The sequence below is a fragment of the Vulpes vulpes genome, chromosome 3 (assembly GCF_048418805.1).
Source record: "Vulpes vulpes isolate BD-2025 chromosome 3, VulVul3, whole genome shotgun sequence".
NCBI lineage: Eukaryota > Metazoa > Chordata > Mammalia > Carnivora > Canidae > Vulpes > Vulpes vulpes.
Window position 1 is genome coordinate 121,167,510 of NC_132782.1, and position 19,620 is coordinate 121,187,129.

Below are 19,620 nucleotides of genomic sequence, written 5' to 3' on the forward strand. Positions count from 1 at the left end.
CATCATAAACAGTAGCAGAACTTGTCAGTTAGAGGCAAGGGCCTGATTTGTGTTGCAGCAACCCCCCCCCCCCCCCCAACCCGCCCTTTCTTTCCTTTAATGTCTTCCAGCAGACATATTGAACTACCACGGTTTAATCCCAGCGGAGCCTGCAGGTGGTATTGTCCTTGCATTGAGGAGTTATTAAATTCTTAAGGTCACCATAAAAAAGGTTCCATTAAATTGAGTTAATAAAAACATTGGGCAAAGGTTTGCAAAGAGCACAGATGTCAAAGCTTTGGGAATTGGAATGTCTCTTATAATATCAGGCTAAAAGAATAATTTAAAGCACATCATAGGATAAAGAAGACAAAAATTCTGCGTTCTTCAGTAAACGTGAAGTTTCCGCACCTCGTACACACCTGTATAAGTGAATACCTATAGAAGACGCTCATTTCTGTAGATGTTTTCTTTTTCTTTTCTTTCTTCCTTTTTTTTTTTTTTAAGTTGAGACCAACTTTGTTTAAAAACTGAGACACCTAGAAGATACTGCAGCTGAGAATAAAAACTCAGCAAATTGCTAGGATTTTTTGTATGTGTGAAAACTGATTTTTTTTTTGTAAGGAAAACAAGATAAAAGGAAAAAAAGTGTAATACCTGATTTAGGATGACTCTGGCACTTGCTTTGATGGAGTACATGAATGTGGATTAAAAAACGGTCTTTGGAACTCAGTCTGAATGACGCAGCTACTGAGATACTGCATTATACAGCTCATACACAGAACTGCATGAATGGCATAAAAAATATGGAAGTCTGGTTTCTCCCCCATGCATCCCACTTGCATTTCCATGGCTACTATAAACACAGGTTTTCAACAGCCTGCTTCTTCTTCCCTTCCCTGTGGAAGGGGAAAAGCGTTACATTAGCATAGTGGCATTGCAATAAACATTCTAGGAACTGAGGGGATCACTACTCAATCTATCCAATTATTAGATTTTAATATTCTATATTTTGGGGGATAATTAAAAGAAGACTCTTGTAGAGAGCATAGACTTTTTAGGATGAATTGACCAAATTTGGGTCTGTTTTAAATGACCCACTCAAAAAGTGAATGCCATATCTTAACTAAAATCTCATCTCCAGTTTTTCTGGGACACAATACCTGAATAGCCAACATTTCCTAGACTTCATTGCATTCTGTAGCCACGTGACTACAGAGGTGTGATTATACATCATTTGTGGGGCCCAGTGTAAAATGAAAATACGTGGAGAAAGCAGGGATAAAGGGCATATTCAAAAAAAATGGAAAAGTGTACTATGAAAAGAAATGATATATAAAGTGTTTCTCTTTTTCTTTCTTCTCAACTTACCGCAGTAGTTTTGTATTTGCTAATTAATGTCTTTCTAAGTAAAGAAAATAAAATTTTAATTATGAAATGAATTTTATTGTTCACAATCATTTTGTTAAATACCAGTTGAAAAGCATATATAAGGTCATTTAATGCACATAAGGAATAACAGAAATTTACAACTCAGATTTCATAGTTATTACACAAATATATATTTCATTCTAAGAGAGGGAAAATACTTTTAAAAACCAATTCAATTGTTATTTATTTCACTTCTTGATACGCACTCATTCTACCTTAATGAATGTATTGATGAGTAAGTAAAGGACTGAATGGAGAAGAATGTATGAGTTTCTGTATCTTTCCCTTCCCTTCTATGTCATCATTTAAGTATAAAGACAGGAAATTAACGCTAGTGAGAAAGGATACCATAGAGTTCCTTGATTGTTTTAGTATCTTAAAACACTTTTGCTTTCTTTCTGCATTTAAAAGAAGTTCTGGTTCAAACAAAAAGTTTGGAATATGGGCTATTAGCACCTCCACTTGCTCAAACCCAGAAACATATGCTTAATATTTACTTACCTGCATCTTGCTGAACTCCCACCCATGGAGGATCCACCATAATTCTTTATGTATGGGACATTGTGAAGGCCCTATGCAAATAGTGTAGTAAGAAATGGCAAGCACACATATTGTGTGAATGTCCTGTGGTCACCTGTACAATTGACTGTCCCATGAAACTCATTAACAAACAAAAGTTCAAAGAAAAAAAAGTATTCAGAATTTCAAGGCATTAAAGCAAATGTGGGGCTTATTCGGTGATTTTTTTCTTTCTACAAGTTCATTTACATTTGGCTTGAATCTTGCAGTCATTTCCATAACACAGCAAAATATTTAATCTTTTAACAATTTGTTTCATTTTCATCTTTGTTGGGTAATTCCCTCTTTTGGTTATCCATTTTTGTAAAATAACGTGGGTTTATCATTAGGACACAAAGAAACAACACAACTATCTGATTTGCTGTCTGAGAATGAACTGAGTAATAGATAGGCAGTGACCAATCAGTGGCAGACTTTGAAAGAAATAGTGATTAGTTACTGAAAGTGATAACATCTTTTGTGTTTTACATAGAGACTTATGGACTGAAAAGCTAACTGCAAAGTACATACATTCTGCATTTACTCTTTTTTTTTTTTTTGGCTGGCTACAGTATACTTTATTGATGGTACATGACAAGGTAGGGCTCCCCAAGCCCCTCCCCTTCCTCGGGGTCTAGGATGTAAATTGGAGGTCAGGAGATTCTCAGTGTGTTGGGGGATTAAGTTGGGGCAGGGACTACCCAGCAGCTGAGGGCCTCTCTCTTCCTCTTGTTCTTGCTGGGTCTGGTGGTCCAGGAGGCTCTTTAATGGGCTATGGTAACTGTAATTTGAACAGTGTTGTTGGGGGACTAGTGTTATTTAACTAAACAACAGTAATTGATATTTGTGCATACTAGAACCATGAAAAATGAGGACTGCTTGTATTTATTTTATTTATTTACTTTTTTCATAGTGTCAAGAATCTAGGAATGGCTTAGAGTTCTGGTTTGGGGATCTCATAGGTTGCAGTCAAGATGGAGACAAAAAAGTTTTACATCTTAAATACGTAAAGATGACAGTAATATGAATTTGAATATAAAATATTGTTGATTTAATGTAACAATATAATGTCATTAGGCAAGTTATGAAATAAGAAACATAAAAGGTCATTATTTATACCAGTAAAATACTTAACTCTTCCAATAACAAAACAATTGCAAATCAAACAAGAACAATTACTATCCTTAATGAATGTATTGATTACATTCTTGCTCTGCAGATTTTTATAATAAGAAACAATACTGTTAACTAATATTGATGAATGTGGAATGAATGTAGAAATAGACACTTTTGTATAATGTACATAAAGTACAGGCTATAAGGAGAAAAAATATATTCCTATCATTAAAATTTTTTCTTACTCTTTTATCTACCACTTTCCCTTGTAGGAAAATATACTAGGACTATATTATACAACTGAAGAACATAAAATCAATAGTGTTACTCTAACAACTAGAATTTCTGAGATGTAAGTTCTACTCCCAAATTGTTGGGCTCTTTGTAAAACATCCATTTGGCATGCTTTATAAACTAGGCCTTATTTTAAAATTCTGCATATATAAAGATAGATAAGATTTGGTGCATGCTTTGAGAACCCTTAAAATTTAGTGTGTATATGGAGCAGTATGTATAATATAATATTGCAGCAATTAATTTTGCTATATGTCTGCAATGAAAATAGGTTTCTGTCTCCTAAAGGATTGGGGCCTCAGGTAAGTGCATAAGCAAGAACAGAGGATAGATGTTTTCTTTTCATGTCCTAGGCAGAAGCATTTGAGCGCTAAAGCAATAGGGTGCGTCATCCTTTTTCTACACAGCTACTGAAGCTTTATTGCAAAATAAGTTCTTGGTATTTCTCTTGACCATGAGAAGCATCGCACAAGTCGTTAATGTCTCTGCTTTCAAAACTACCTTGGAGGAAGAGTAATAAAATTATTTAAACTTGTATTCATTTTATACTTTATATATTTTTTTACATATAATCCTTTGTCTTTCACTTTTCCACTACAATTCATGGTTATGATGTACATGAGAAGAAATCATCTCTGCTAATCTACCTGAGATAAAGGAGAAGCAATTTGAAACAGGTTAAATGTTATTTCCTGACTTACAAACCACAGAGATAAAGGATGTTTAAAATCCAGGTTTTCTGATCACTACTTCATTATGGTTGTTTTTGTTTGCTTACATTATTTCCCATATGATTTTCTTTGACTATCGCTTTGATTTTTTTTCCTAAGGGAGGAGGAGTATCTTCAAATGAAATAAAAAAAGAAAAATACAGACAATTTTCAAATATGCATTAGTTACAATTGAATGTATTGTGTAAACCACTGTAACTTAATAAGTACTTATGCTGTACAGAGAAGGCAACGGTAGCAATTATTAAAGGCAACATATGGCAGGTGCCTAAAAGCTCCAGGGTGACAAAAAACATGACTTCAGCTCATTATAAGTATTTTTTAAGATCCCCTTAATTGCTATAGTAATTAAAATTTACCAATTTTTGTGAAAATGCCAACTGACTTATTACAATGGAGTGAATATATGCTTTCTATTATTAAAATTATATAAAAATGCACATTTCAAGAATAATTAAAGGTCTTTTTCCATATATCTATATTTGTATTTATATTATATATCCATCTATATCTATCCATATATAGAGTTAAAAATCTCTATCTCTCTCTACATAAATAGGTAGTGCCTGACTCTGTGTGTGTGTATCATATAAAGAAATCTTAGAGTTTAAATCCTTCTTTAACAAAGTCACCGTGTCTCATTTTTATTTTCTACACATTGCAGCCTGTTTTTCAGTATTTTCTAATTAGTAATATATACAGTGTGGTGTTTGCAATCTATTGGTAAAGAGTAATAATTAGCATTGTGAAAATTTATTAATTCAGATCAACAAGACAGCTCCATTTTCCAGATCACATAGTACTACTGGTAACACCACTGTGATTAAAAGAAATGTTTGCTGTATTAAAATACAAATGAAAATATAATAATGTACTAACATTTTAATTCTGGGATCCCACACAACAGGGTAAAAAAAAAAAACATTCCAAAAGCAATTGGATTTCTTTTAACTTTAAATTTCTTATGTTGTTAGATATTTCAGGTTATTGGATACCCTTGAGAAAAGTTGTTTCAACAGTATAATTTTGAATTCATGACAACATAACCACTTGAAATTGGTTTTTAAGTTAGGGTTTAGTTTTTATTTGTTTAATCAATCCAAGGTTTATGAAACTCTTGGAGGCCTATAAATAGCTAGAACCTTTAAAAAATACTTAATATGGTAAGGAAAATGTTTTTCATAAATTTAGTAAAACGTGAACACTAGTTCTTTTATAAATTATGGTTCAAAATGGATTAGACAAAAATGTAAAATGTTTTAAAATGTGGTAAAATATGTAATATCTTAACCTAACCTGAATTTTATATTTTTAAATACTCAGATTGTATCAGTTAGGGTTCTGTACAGGAATACAGTACACTTTGGGGTTTTGTTTCTTTTTTGTTTTGCTAGCAGAAAATGCAAATGTTTATGAAATCATAGATCACCTCTGGAAATAGGGAGTTTGGGAACATATTGTCTTAGTGAACCTCAGTATCTTTGAAATTTGGAATCAAGAAGCCACTGCTACAACTATAGCCCAACATCAACAAAATGGTGACTAGACATCCAGAATGCTGAGGTCATCTAGCTCCATAGATTTTTTATATGAATGAAGCTTTGATTGGTCAGTGAACTGTAGCAACTTCTAGATATAAGTCTATCTATAAGACTTTGTTTGAGAACAGAAATGTCTGGGGTATTTCAGTCAGAGTTACCAGGATCACAGAAGCCAACCTAAGAATTTAAACAGAGGAAATTACTGAAGATAATTTGTTTTCTGAGAAGCCAAAGGTGAATAATGATCCCTTCCCCAACTTCCAAGATTAAAAACCAAGAAACACTTTTATTCCTATTAAGGAAAGATAAAGAGGAGATGTCACCAGAGTTTAGAGACCACAGTTATCCAGTAACCATGGTAGGCTTCTCATTTTGGTGTGGGAGCCATGGAGAAGTTATATTAGCCATTAGAGATGGAGCCTGATGCAGAGAGAGAGAGGGAGAAATGCTCTAGATCTTCCTTCTTCATGCCACTCAATATTCTGACTTTGGCTTCCATAGGCTAGAAATGTGGAGAAGCCAATTAAAATCTAGCTTCAAAATACTGGCTGCCAGTTTAATTGGCAGAGCCCAATTCGCATCATGAACTCAAATGAAAAAAGAGTGGGAAAGTAGTTTCCAACTTTCCAGTCTATTCTTTATAGAAAGTCCTACTAGGCTAGTAGAAAGATGCTTAGTGCCAGTTCATCATACCCAATATATTTCATCTTAAACGGTAAATTTCAAGACAATAATGTGTTTTTTTCAATTATGTGTTTTTAGATAACAAGAACGCATATATCTGTTAAAAATAGGAAGATTATTGTCCCTTCGCAATAGGGAAAGACCTTCAAAGATAGCAACTAATTATTCCATATCTGAGTGAAGTTTATTTTTCTTCCATTTAGTACATTTCCTCTTTTACAATCAACAACCTCAAGGCTAAATGATAAAGCTACTACCAATGTAACTCTTTTTTTAAAAAAGATTTTATTTATTTACTCATGAGAGACAGAGAGAGGCAGAGACATAGGCAGAGGGAGAAGCAGGCTCCATACAAGGAGCCTTGATGTGGGACTCAATCCCAGGAATCTGGGATCATGCCCTGAGCCAAAGGTAGACGCTCAACGGCTGAGACACCCAGGCGCCCCTCACCAATGTAATTCTTATATAAAGTGATAGCAGAGACAGAGAAACACAATTGGCATAAATGCATATATATTAGAAAAATGTGAATAACTATTACAGAATTCTGGCTATTTATAAGGTTTTCCATTATCCTTTCCATTTTCTCTTTGCCCTCAGTTAGCAAGCACCTTAGCTGCAAAAAAGTTAACTGACATCCACATAGTGGTCACCTTGTCTACTTGAATAGCAAGAACATCCTATGCCACTGCAGGTTTTCTTGGTTGTTGGGTTAGTTTTTATGTTTTTTTTTTTTTTAATTTAAAGCACTTTAATTCAAAGCATTTGAGAAGCTTATCCCTATGAGCTGTTTGATAAATGAATTTTCACCACTCCTCCAATAGGATCATTTCTAGGTGCTTGAACATCTGGACACAACGAACTGCATGAGCATCAGTGTCCTGAGATCATCTCTTCTTCCTATCAAACTGAGAGCTTACATGTACATTCACAACTTTCTCTAGTAGGAAGATTCTCTTTTCCTTGAATACAGATGTAATAAACCAACAATATTCTCCTGACAGATGCTTTTGCAATCTATGGTGCTTTGTTCAAATATTTTCTTGTGTGGCCAGGTGAGGGTAAGTACATGGAGAGAATACACTATATAAACAATCTATTCATACTGATAGTGCCCACTAAGTCCTATCTATTTTTACCACTTCCACATAATGCTTTATGTTACAGACACTTACCCTGATGTCCTGGTTAGACATATATAACATCTAGTTCATTATAGTTCATATTACATCTAGTTCCATCTACGGTGCCACATATGCACTGCACACAAATGTATGATGTATCATGTTCAGGCAGTCAATCTCCAGCAAAGTCCAGTACCAACTTCCACTATAAATTAAATCTCCAAAATATACTTTTATCTCCTTTTTAATTTATGAAGAATAATAAATATCAAAGGTGTTACTGATTGTCAGTGAATTGATTGATTACTTTTGCTTCTCTTTGCTTTTAAACATGCAATGTGTTTTATCCAATCTAAGCTTTAAGTCACCAGAAGCTATATCATCATCATCATCATGATTATTTGGTTTTTGTTAACATTTCTATATGGTTCCCCTTCTATATAATTCAACTCTTCTGGCTTTATAGGCATATATTTTTGAGAAATAATCTCTACTACCGTTATAAGATCATTTTTAACAAAGATTCCTTGATGAGTGTTTGTTGAACCCTCATTAATGTGACTAGAATGCTTATAAAAGAGATCCCAGAGGGCTGCCTTGTCCCTTCTGTAATATGATGACACATTCCATCTGTGAACTAGGAAGCTGACGCTCATTAGACACCAAGTTGGCCAGCACCTTGATTCTGGATTTAGCCTTCAGAATCTTGAGATATAAATGTCTGTTATTTAAGCCACCCAATCCATGGTGTTTTGTTATAGCTTCCTGAACAGACCAGGACATGTAGCATCTTTGGAAAACAATATGGTGGTTCCTCAAAAAAATTAAACATAAAATTACTGTATGATGCAGCAATTCTACTTCTGGTTATTTACTCCCCCAAAATGAAAGCAGGGTCTTGGCAGATATTAATACATTCTTACTCATAGTAGCTTTATTCAAAATATGCAAAAGTTGGAAACCACCCAAATGATGTATCCATTCAAGAAAAAATTAATAGAAAACATGGTATTTACACACAACGGAATATTATTCAGCCTCAAAAATGAAAGTCATTCCTTCATGTGCTACATGGTTGGACTTTGGAGACATTATGCTAAATGAAATAAGCCATGTACATATTTTATTTGAAGAATTGTTGGTTTAAATCTTTTGTCCACTTTATAATTGGGTTGTCTTTTTCTTAGTGAGTGGTAAGAATTCCTCACTTATATTTTTCTTTTGTCACTTTTGCAGTTGGTTGCATACATTGGAAACTATTGCCCATTTTAAGATCACAGATGTTTACTTCTATGCTTTGTTATAGAATTTTCATATTTAGCTCTTTTTAAAAATAATTTTATTTATTTATTCATGAAAGACACAGAGAGGAAGAGACCTAGGAGTCAGAGGGAAAAGCAGGCTCCCTGCAAGGAGCCTGATGCGATACTCCATCCCAGGACCCCAGGATCACAACCTGAGCCAAAGGCAGACGCTCAACTACTGAGGAACCCAGGTACTCCTCATATTTAACTCTTTCACTGGGGTCTACGATCCACTTGAGCTCATTTTTGTGTGTTGTGTGAAGCATAAGTCCAAATTCATTAATTTCCTGTAGATATCTAGTTATCCAGCCACATTTAGGGAAAAAAACTATTTTCTCCATTGAATTGTCTTGGGACTTCTGTCAGAAATCTATTGGTCATAAAGATAAGGTGTATTTCTTGTCTCTTAATTCTATGTCATCATCCATATCTTTTTCTTTGCCAGTGAAACACTACCTTGGGTTACAGTAGGTTTACAGTGTCAATTGAAATGTGAATCTTCGAAACTTTTTTTTTCAAGAGAATTTTGGCTATTCTGTATCCTTTGAACTTCTATATAAACTTTAAGATAAGTTTTCCAATTTCTGCAAATCACTAGCAAGAATTACATAGAAACTGCATCCAACTATACATCAATTTGGGGAATATGGCCATTTCAACAAGTTAAATGATGAGTCAAAAGTCAAAGTTAAGTCTTGAATCATGGGACATCTTTCTATTTGTTAGATATTATTTAATTTCTCTCAGTGTGTTTTGAAATTTTCAGTGTACAATCTAGCATTTCTTCGCTTAAAATTATTCCTAGTTATTCATTTTTTTGTTGCTGTTATGAATTAAATTGTTTCCTTGTTTCATGTTCAGAGCATTTATTGCTGGTATACAAAGGCATAGTTGGTTTTTGTAAATTGATCTTGGATATTGATTGCCATATTGCTGAACGCCATTAGTAGTTCAGATAATGTGTGTGTGTGTGTGTGTGTGTGTGTGTGTGTTTATTCTTTTGGATTTTGTATATCCAAGATTGGGTCACTTACCAATAAAAATGAGTTTACTGGGGATCCCTGGGTGGCTCAGCAGTTTACCCCCTGCCTTCAGCCCAGGGCCTGAACCTGGAGTCCCATGATCGAGTCCCACTTTGGGCTCCCTACATGGAACCTGCTTCTCCCTCTGCCTGTGTCTCTGCCTCTCTCTCTTTCTCCCTCTCCTCTCTGTGTTTCTCATGAATAAATAAATAAAACCTTTTAAAAAATGATTTTACTTCCTTTTTTATAATCTGAATGCATTTTTTGTCTAATTGCCATGGCTAGAATTTTCCATAAAATGTTAAGTAGAAGTAGTAAAAATGGATATCATTTTTTTGTTCCTGATTTCAAGAGGAAATATTCAGTCTTTCTTCATTAAATATCCTGTTAGTTGTGAATATTTTGATATGGTTTTGATATACTTTCTCAAACCTAAAGGATTCCATGTATTTCTAGTTGTTAAATAGTTTCATCAAGAAAAGGTGTAGAACTTTTCAAACACTTTTCCCATAACTGTTGAGATGATAGCTTTTATCATGTATTCTATCCATATATGGGATTACATTGATTTTTGTATGTTAAAGCTACCTTACGTTTCTGGGATAACTCTACTTAATCATGGTGTACAATCCTTTTCATATGTTGCTGGATTCAGTATGTCAGTATTTTACTGAGGATATTCATCATTTATCATCATAAGGGCTATTGCTCTGTAGTTTTCTTGTAATTTTTTTTCAAGACACATTTAATTCAATATCAAGAGTGCAATACAGGGGGACCTGAGTGGCTCAGTCAGTTAAGCATCTGCCTTTGGCTCAGATTATGATTCCAGGGTCCTGGGATGGAGCGCTAAATCCTTGGGCTCAGTGGGGAGTCTATTTCTTCCTCTACCCCTCCCCCTCCTAGTGCTCTTTCTCTGTTTCTCTCTCTCTCAAATATATAAAACATTTTCTTTAAAAAATAGTGCAATACAAAAGGCCCAAATAGAATGAAGGAAACACATTCCCTATTAATACCAACAATTCTCTTTCAAAATACACCTACTAAAAGGAATGGGGGGATTTAATTTCACTACCGGAAGAAATAACCCAGTGAGTCTCATCACAGCCAATATTATTATACAATCTAGTGACAAGATGAATGTTTATAATGCTTCCAACAGTTTCTACCTGAAGTTTGATACGATACCTTTATGTTTGTATAGTCCTCAATAAGATCATCTGCAGCATTAGCAACCAAAGAACAACCCATTGATTAAAACCAGATTAAGTTTCAATTAAGTGATAGAGAGCCCCAAACTAAATGATTCAATATATAAAGTACTTGTACTGACATCTATTATTTGATTCGTGACTATTAAACTGGTTCTTAGCAAATAAAAACTTTTAAGGCAAAATTTACCTCATTTGAGTTTTGACCAAGACGTTCAACAACAATCACAGTCTCACTGGCAATACGGATATACGGTGTCTCTGTCACTATGCTCAAGGTTAAGAGCAATGTGCATCACATTTTTACATTTTACTAGAATTTTAGGTGTTCAAGTCATGATTTTAAATCTCTAGGTTTTCGGGGCACCTGGGTGGCTCAGTGTTTGAGTGCCTGCCTTTGGCTCAGGGCATGATCCTGGGGCTGGGATAGAGTGCTGCATCAGGCTACCTCTGCCTACGCCTCTGCCTTTCTCTCTATGTTTCTCATGAATAAATAAATAAAATCTTTGTAAAAAATAAATAAATCTCTAGGTTTTCATTCTTCCAAATTGAAGACACAGTGTGCCACGGGCTTGAGATTTCCATTTCTCCACCTTCTTCAAACAGAAACATTTCTCAAGTGTTTACAAGCTTTAGAAGAAGTTTTCAGAGGTAGCCATTTCTTTGGAATAGTCCCATGCCATTAGGCCTCTGAAGCAAGGGGTGGGGAAGAGAAAAAAAGCTAACACCAAGTTTCATTTGGTAGGTTTTACATTAAACATTATAAGTGGGCAGCCCGGGTAGCTCAGCGGTTTAACACTACCCTCAGCCCAGGGTGTGATCCTGGAGTTTGGGATCGAGTCCCACATCAGGCTCCCTACATGGAGCCTGCTTCTCCCTCTACCTGTGTCTCTGCCTCTCTCTCTCTCTCTCTCTCTTTCTCTCTCTCTCCCCCCCGCCGTGTGTCTCTCATGAATAAATAAATAAAACCTTAAAAAATTTATAAGCTGAATAGTATAAAAATGTGGCTTTTTTTTTTTTTTTGGCTCAAAAAGCCTGAGTCTTGGTGTTGAAACCAGTATGTGGCTGTCTCACCACAGCTTTCTCCTCGTGGAACTATTGGGGAAGTCTGGACTGGGGAGTATGATTTGTTTACCTATCAGGTGTAAACTTCCAGGCACTCAGTTCATTTTGGATTTGTTTCAGTTTGTCTTTATTCTATTCCAGTCCACCTTTCATTTTTTGGAAAAAAACAAGTTGACCACTGGTTCTACCATTGTTGATCTCAGTTGGGCAACGCTAGGCTGCTGGACTTGCTTGAGCTACTTGATTTGAGTAGCACACTTGCATCTCTTGCTTCCTGGTTGCTGGTCATATTACAAGGATGTTTTCTTTCTGAGCAGACTATTGTTGTTGCTTTAGTTTTTCTTCAGACTCCCTTAAGCCAGTTACATCATTAGAATTAAGATCTGCGTACTTGCCCTCCAGAGCCTAGACATATGCTTCACACTGTTTCCATCTTGGAGTTAACTCATCATGTGCTATGACTTTGAAGTCTGTTGTACTCCTTGGAAACTTTTTGGGAAAAGGTTTCTCCTTGGTCATTTTGAATCCTTTCCAGAAGCAGCTGCCGCCCATTCACACTGCTAGAATTTCACTGCCCAGGCCTCCAGAATACCACACACTCCATTTTCAATTGTCTGCAAGAGCGATACCACACTCCTCCTTTTCCCTTGCTTGCACCCTCCTTTATTTGTGGTCTCACGGACATCAAATGCTGCTTGTAGTTTTCTTGTAATATTCTTGTCTGATTTTCAGATCACAGTAATAGTGATCTCACAGAATGATTTGAGAAGTGTAATCTATCTTTTGGAAGAGTTTGTGAAGGATTCCGATGAAGTCTTTTAAAAAATGTTTGGCGGAATTTATTAGTGAAGTCATTTGGGCCTGGATTTCTCTCTCTAGCTCTCCTCTCTGGCTCTTGGTCTCTCTCTTTTACCACCTGAAACTCTTTGCTTTTTGTAGATCTATTTAGATTATGTATGGGGCGGGATTTGAACAGCTCCAAATTAAAGCATAGTAGACTGCTGTCTTTTTTTTTTTTTTTTTTTTTTTTTTTAGACTGCTGTCTTAATGAAGATTAGCAATTTCTCTTCAAGAGTTGATTTTTATTTTGTTCTGTGCCTTTAACTGAATACAAGATTTTGAAATTGTAATAGTAGTTCTTTTAACATATTTTTGTGTTTTAGAGAGAATTCACACAGTTCTTCACTCTGCCATTACAGAAGGTGATTTGGGCCAGAGGAAAGCTGGTTCTATCTTGTGGTTATTGTGAAGGTAGAAAAATTTGAGCCAGTAATATTTTAGGAAGAATCTTTAGAATATAAGAATATGATATTTTAGAAATATCTAATAATCAATGCAAAGATAAAATTTATAATATCATTGATTTTATCACAATCTAATTATTGTAAATGGAGACAACAATTAGATAAACAGTTATGGATAGACGATGAAACTCCTTTTTGTTAGATATTAAAATGGGTCACAAACATTTGACTACCTGAACTATTTCATTAAATATCTGAAGTTACCATATGACTTACAGGTAAACTCCAACTTATCCTAAAGCTGAGGGCATCAGCTTTCTAAGGCAGATGATTAATTAATGCAGCTTTTGATTCCAAGTTTAATAATTTATTTGCTTATCAATGCCACTATAAAATCCCTGAAGCTCTTTACAAAATTTGCAATGAGACAGAGTTAGCAGGTGCTACTAAGAGAATATACAAGTTTCCTTAACAAAATGCCAGAAGTTGATTGTCGACCAACTGGGGAAGACCTATGAGATCCTTCCAGTGTACACAAAAGGAATGAATCCATAATTAAATTACAGTTAATCACAGATGGTTATTTTACAGCAGGTGCTCAACTTTGAAATCGTAGCTCTGGACTATTTTTGTTCCAACATGGTGCTTAATCCCTGTTGGTTATCTGGCAATATTTTGTGGTTAGGAAAATGTTTAGATATGGTGGAAATTTTTTTATCTTTTCCATAAATATATAAAATATTATTTCATATAATCTTTCATGTAAGTTTTATGAGCATATACAAAGTTATTTTGATATTTTTTTAAAAACACTGAAAAATATAGTTTATTTATTAGATTCATAAACCTCCTTGATTCAGAAACGATAGTCATTCAAAGGTATTGGTAGGATTATGTGAAATAGCAACAAAATTTTTAATATTCAAATTTTCTCAAGTTTAAAAAAATAATCTTATATAGTCAACAACACCTTCAATGACAAAATATAGGCTTATTCTTATCACATTTCTCTTTCAAACAAGTTAACAAAATAAGCAAAATACAATATAACATTGAATCATTCGTCATTAACTATCATAATGTACGAAGGGAAAGAATGGGATAGATCATTTTTTCCATGTTTAAAATTAACACTAACATTCTGTAAATAATAATGTTGCTCAGCAAAACAGATCCTTCTTCTGAATATCATAAATATAAAGCTGATCTGAATGCATCTATTTCAGGGTCTAATTATTAAAGATCTATTAAAAGCAAGATGCTTAACTAAATACAAGTTGTAGTTGCATTTTCAGTTTTGGGATTTCATTATGGACCTATTAATTTTTGACATTCTTATAGGTAGCCACTAATTACCCATTTCTTCCATCTCTCTCTCTCTGTTCCTTTCCTAATTCTTGGTTTGGAAAGAGGAGCTGAATACTCCTGTTCCTAATTGCTTTGGCATTGCTTTCTGGCAATATTGCTTTCAATCTGTTATTTTCTGTAATGATCCAAATAGGTATTTCTGTCTCTCTCTCTCTCGCTCTCTCACTCTCTCTCTCTCACACACACACATGCACACACACTCACACACACACACAAGTAAAGAAAGACATATACAGCATCTTGCTGTAGGAGAATAAGCCTTCTTCAGATTTTTGGAAGGACACTGGAATAGCTCTTTCTAGGTGAGAAACATGGAATGATACAAGCAGTGTAGTGTAAGATCTGCGAAAACTATCACCACCTGTGGGACTTTGGTCAGATTGAGTCAAATAAACAAACAAAGGAATCATGTCTTTCATCAAAACATATCATTCAGAAACCTGAGATAAATTAAAATATTCACAGAATCAAAATAAAAACATTTCAAATAAAGACTCTGGCAAAGAAAAAAAAAAGTTCAACACCTGTGTCAGTGTCTGACCTCTGACTTCCTTTCCCAAAGAAAATATTCTTGACTAACTAAACGGAACCATGAGCACACCATTATATATACCATTTTTTCTTACTTCTCTTGCCACTTAACAACATGTGCTTTCCTTCTTCCTGTAATGACTTTCCCCTACTTTTACCTACAACTGCATGTCTTTCTCAGTTTTTTCTACCCCCAATTCAAGTTAGTAATACCTCTAACACATAAATTACACAATCACAAGTTGTATCAAGGAAATATTCCCAGATGATACCTATTCAAGATTTAATCATATGATGTTCCTGTGTTGTTTTTAAAACACTCAATATTTGTGCCAAAATGACATTTCTGGTCTGTCTTGAAATTTTCTTCTTTTCCATCAACTGTGTGCTCCTAATTTAGGGAGCGATTACATCATATCCTTAGTAACCCAGCATGGTGCCTGTCGCATAGGTACTGGTACTGAATAACTTTTTTTTTTTTTTATATAATGAGTAAATATGTTATGCTAAATAGTAACAATTTTGTGGCTTTAAATATTTTCTTTCTCAAAAAATAAATAAATAAATAAATATTTTCTTTCTCAATTGCTTTCTACTCTTACCCATAGAAAAGAAATACAAAGTAAGAACATTGCTAGTAAAATAACTACTAATTTGAAAAACTAGAGACCTTTAATATATTTTTAATATGTAGTAGTTACCAGCTGTGTTGCCAATACAGAAGATGTGATTTTCCTTTTTTAATCAGAGAAAACTATGGCTATTGCTGTATCGAATCTCTGACTGTTATATGGAAATAAAAATATAATGCACATACACATTCAAACTGGATCCAAAGGTTGAGAAGAGAATAGCTTATCTAACCCATATCTAATGGTTAGTTTATTGCTTATGTCATTTCAAAAGCTATTTAGAATGGGCATTTATCATCTTTATTATAAATCTACCTACTAGAATTATTTGTCTGATGTGTACATTTTACAGTGTAGGTTTTAACAATAAAAGGCACTTCTGGAGGTTTTAAGAGATCCAGTGTACAAAACAGTCCCCATACCTGAGTCAATCCCATACCTCAAATAAATCTTCTATAAAACCAGGTAGATATAATTGGGTCTAATATCACCAATTTCACATTATCTACATTTTAGAAACCCCTCAGTAAATAGCATGCTTTGAAGACAAAGATTATATTTCCTAAAAAGCTACCATGGCAACTGATTTCCTATTAGTCAAAATTATATTTATATTTATTTATTAAGTATGTTTTCTATGGAATGCCAGCTTTTAAAAATTACAAGCTTATTAGTCATCATGATATCTGAGCTGTAAGCAGATCTACCCATATATTCTCACTGACAAAATCATTGAGGTATAAATTAGTGAAATGCTTTGACTATATTTTGTAAAATGTTATGGAAATAGTCAAATGTATATTTCAAATTTACTCATTATAAATTGCATTCTATATTTTTAATAAAAATTTCTATGCTTTATATAGTAGAAACAAACCCATAAAATGCTTAGATAGAACTCTTGTCCTCTGGTGTTTTCATGTGATCAAGTGCTCCAGCATTCTAATCTACAGAACACGGATGATTACTAAGTTAAATCCAAGTGATTAATTTAATGAGATTTTAAATGCTAATATTTTGGACACAATTGAGACATATAGGCCCTAATAAAGAAGGTAGCCTATAGAATACAGTTAATGGCATTATAATAACATTGCACGATGGCAGGTGGTAACTACACTTTTGAGAATAGCATAACTTATAAACTTGTTGTATCACTATGTTGTACACCTGAAACTAATGTAACATTATGTGTCAACTATACTCAGATTTTTTTAAAAGTTGTAAGTGTACTTAAAGTATGTATACTCACTTTTTTACATAGGAAAAAATAAACATCTTGAGTTACAATGTCTCAATCCTTGATCCTCCTTTACAGAATACCTTAAGTATATGGAGAAATTCTTCACTTGTGTATTAATGAAAAGTTCACAAACTGATGCTCCAATGGACAAATGTTACATTGTGATCTTTTTATTAAAGGAATTGCACCAATACTAAAGAATTATAAAATTAACAGAAATGTGTAAATTATGTTTTTTTCTTAAGAAGTCTTCTTGTTTTCAAGTTTTCTTCTTGAGGTCTCTTTGAATGATTATCTGTTTTCTGGTTTACATAACTTATTCTCCTGGTGCTAAGAGTGATTATTATTGGTCATTTATGACAGCTCTTTCTCTGATGTATATCTTAGAAAAAACACTATTCATATCACTATTAGAAATTGGAAAACAGAAAATAATCTGAGAAGTCTGAAGTTTTTTGTAATTAGTACAAAAATATTTCTTTAGGTAAAAAAATGAAAGAATCTATTATTTTGGAAAATGTTAAGTGAGTTACCTGGGGGTATGGGTAAGATGATGAGAAATGAAAAGTTCAACTCATTTCTTTCATATGCCACAACAAAATTAGATGGAAAGTTGTTTGTCAAAGAAAAGAGTGTTGGGATACAAATGAATCATAATAAAATTATAATAAAACTATATTCAACGAAAAACACAGTGAGGTCTGTTGAACATCAGACAGGGTTGGAAAGTGTAATCTCAAGAAAATCTTATAATCAACTGGAAAAAATGTTAGAAATAAAGACAGAGAGCTGATATCTCCATAGTTTGACAACAGAGATAGTACATAGATATTTATGTATCTTAAGAGGCAAAAAAAAAAAAAAAATAGAACAGAAAATTTTTAAACCATGTAATGAAAAAGAAAATCTCTGCACAGATCTGTTTATGAAAAACAAGACACAAAATAAAGTTGTCATTACAAGCACATATTTATAAATATGTGTATGTGAATTAGTATTAAAGTTGTTTTGATATAAAATATATAAGAAAATTAGTTATGGGTAATAGAAAGTGATATGCTAAGAACATGAAAACACATACACATTATAATCTTTAAAAGTGATTATCAATAACATACTGCTCATCCCAATTAGAAAACTGGATATGTGAGAGGTGGAAAAACTGTAAGTTGGCTGCTTTCTTCATTAACAAAGCTGACATGCAGAAAGTGATTCTGACTAGGAAGGGAAATATAATATTTGAAATAATTTCTGAGTATCTCAGCACTTGCCAGGAAATCAGGCATCTTCAGTTTATTTATCTTATCATCGAAAATAGGTTAAGCTCCTACTTCGTACCAGAAACTACTCTAAATTTTGGGGGTGCAAGGGTGCCTGGGTGGCTCAATCAGTTAAGCATCTGCCTCCAGCTCAGGTCATGATCCCAGAGTCTAGGATCAAGCCCTTCTTTGAACTCCCTGTCAGCAGAGAGCCTGCTTCTTCCTCTCCCTCTCTGCCCCTCCCTCCCCCAGCTCCTGCTCACTCTCTTTCACTCTCTCTTTCTGTTATGCTGATGAAAATAAGCCAGTCAGTCACAAGGGTGAAAAGGATGGTGCAGAGCAGGGATTAACTGAGCAATGATACCTTCTGTGACTTGAAGGTCATGGGTACATTGCATAAGTAGAGAGTCTGGCCTAAAATACAATCAGAGGGCTGTGCATCCTAACAGAAACAAAGGCAATGCATATCTTACATGTAAAGATTCACAGAAATTTCTTTTAAAAAATATATTATTTATTTATTTATTCATAAGAGACACACGAAGATTGGCAAGAGACAGAGGCAGAGGGAGAAGCAGGTAGAGGGGAGCCTGATGTGGGACTCCATCCCAGGACCCCAGGATCATGACCTGAGCCAACCACTGAGTGACCCAGGTGCCCCCAGAAACAGCTTTTGGAGCCCTACCTCACATTGATGTGGCTCATCACTACTGATATTTCAAATTTCTGAGAGAGTCTTGGTGGCTGTAAGGTCACATGATTCTAACATGGCTCCCCACACTATTTTCCATACATAGTTACACCTTGATTTTAATTAAAGTTCATGTATGTCGTATAAATGCTTGAAAATAACTTCTGTTTCAACTAAAATGCTGGAGGAAAATAAAAATTTGTGTAGCTGCCAAAAGCAAAAATAAAGAGAAGGAAAACATTAAGTAAAAAAAAAAAAATGAGATTATAAATGCAAGAATAAATCAATTAGGAAATACATGTAAATGAAACCAACATGTCTATTTAAAAATGCCTTATTGAGTAAAAATTATTCCTGAAGTCAAATATATAATAAGTTTTTCTAAAATATAAATGCAAATTTAAATAAAAGATGGCCAAATATCTACTAAACTAATACATTCAAAAATGTTTATCTTAGAAATACTTTGTTTGCAATAGTAGAATCCACTCAAATCAGCTTTAAAAAGAGATATGGAGGGGCACCTAGTGGCTCAGTCAGTTGAGGGATGACTCTTGATTTCAGCTCAGATGATGATCTCAGGGTTGTGAAA

At 34.1% G+C, this 19,620-nt stretch overlaps 1 pseudogene; it reads right to left on the reverse strand.

Annotated features, from left to right (window-relative positions):
• Positions 1-11,627: 11,627 nt before the first annotated feature.
• On the reverse strand, positions 11,628-12,579 carry LOC112918396 (pre-mRNA-splicing regulator WTAP-like; annotated as a pseudogene).
• Between the last annotated feature and the right edge of the window lie 7,041 nt (positions 12,580-19,620).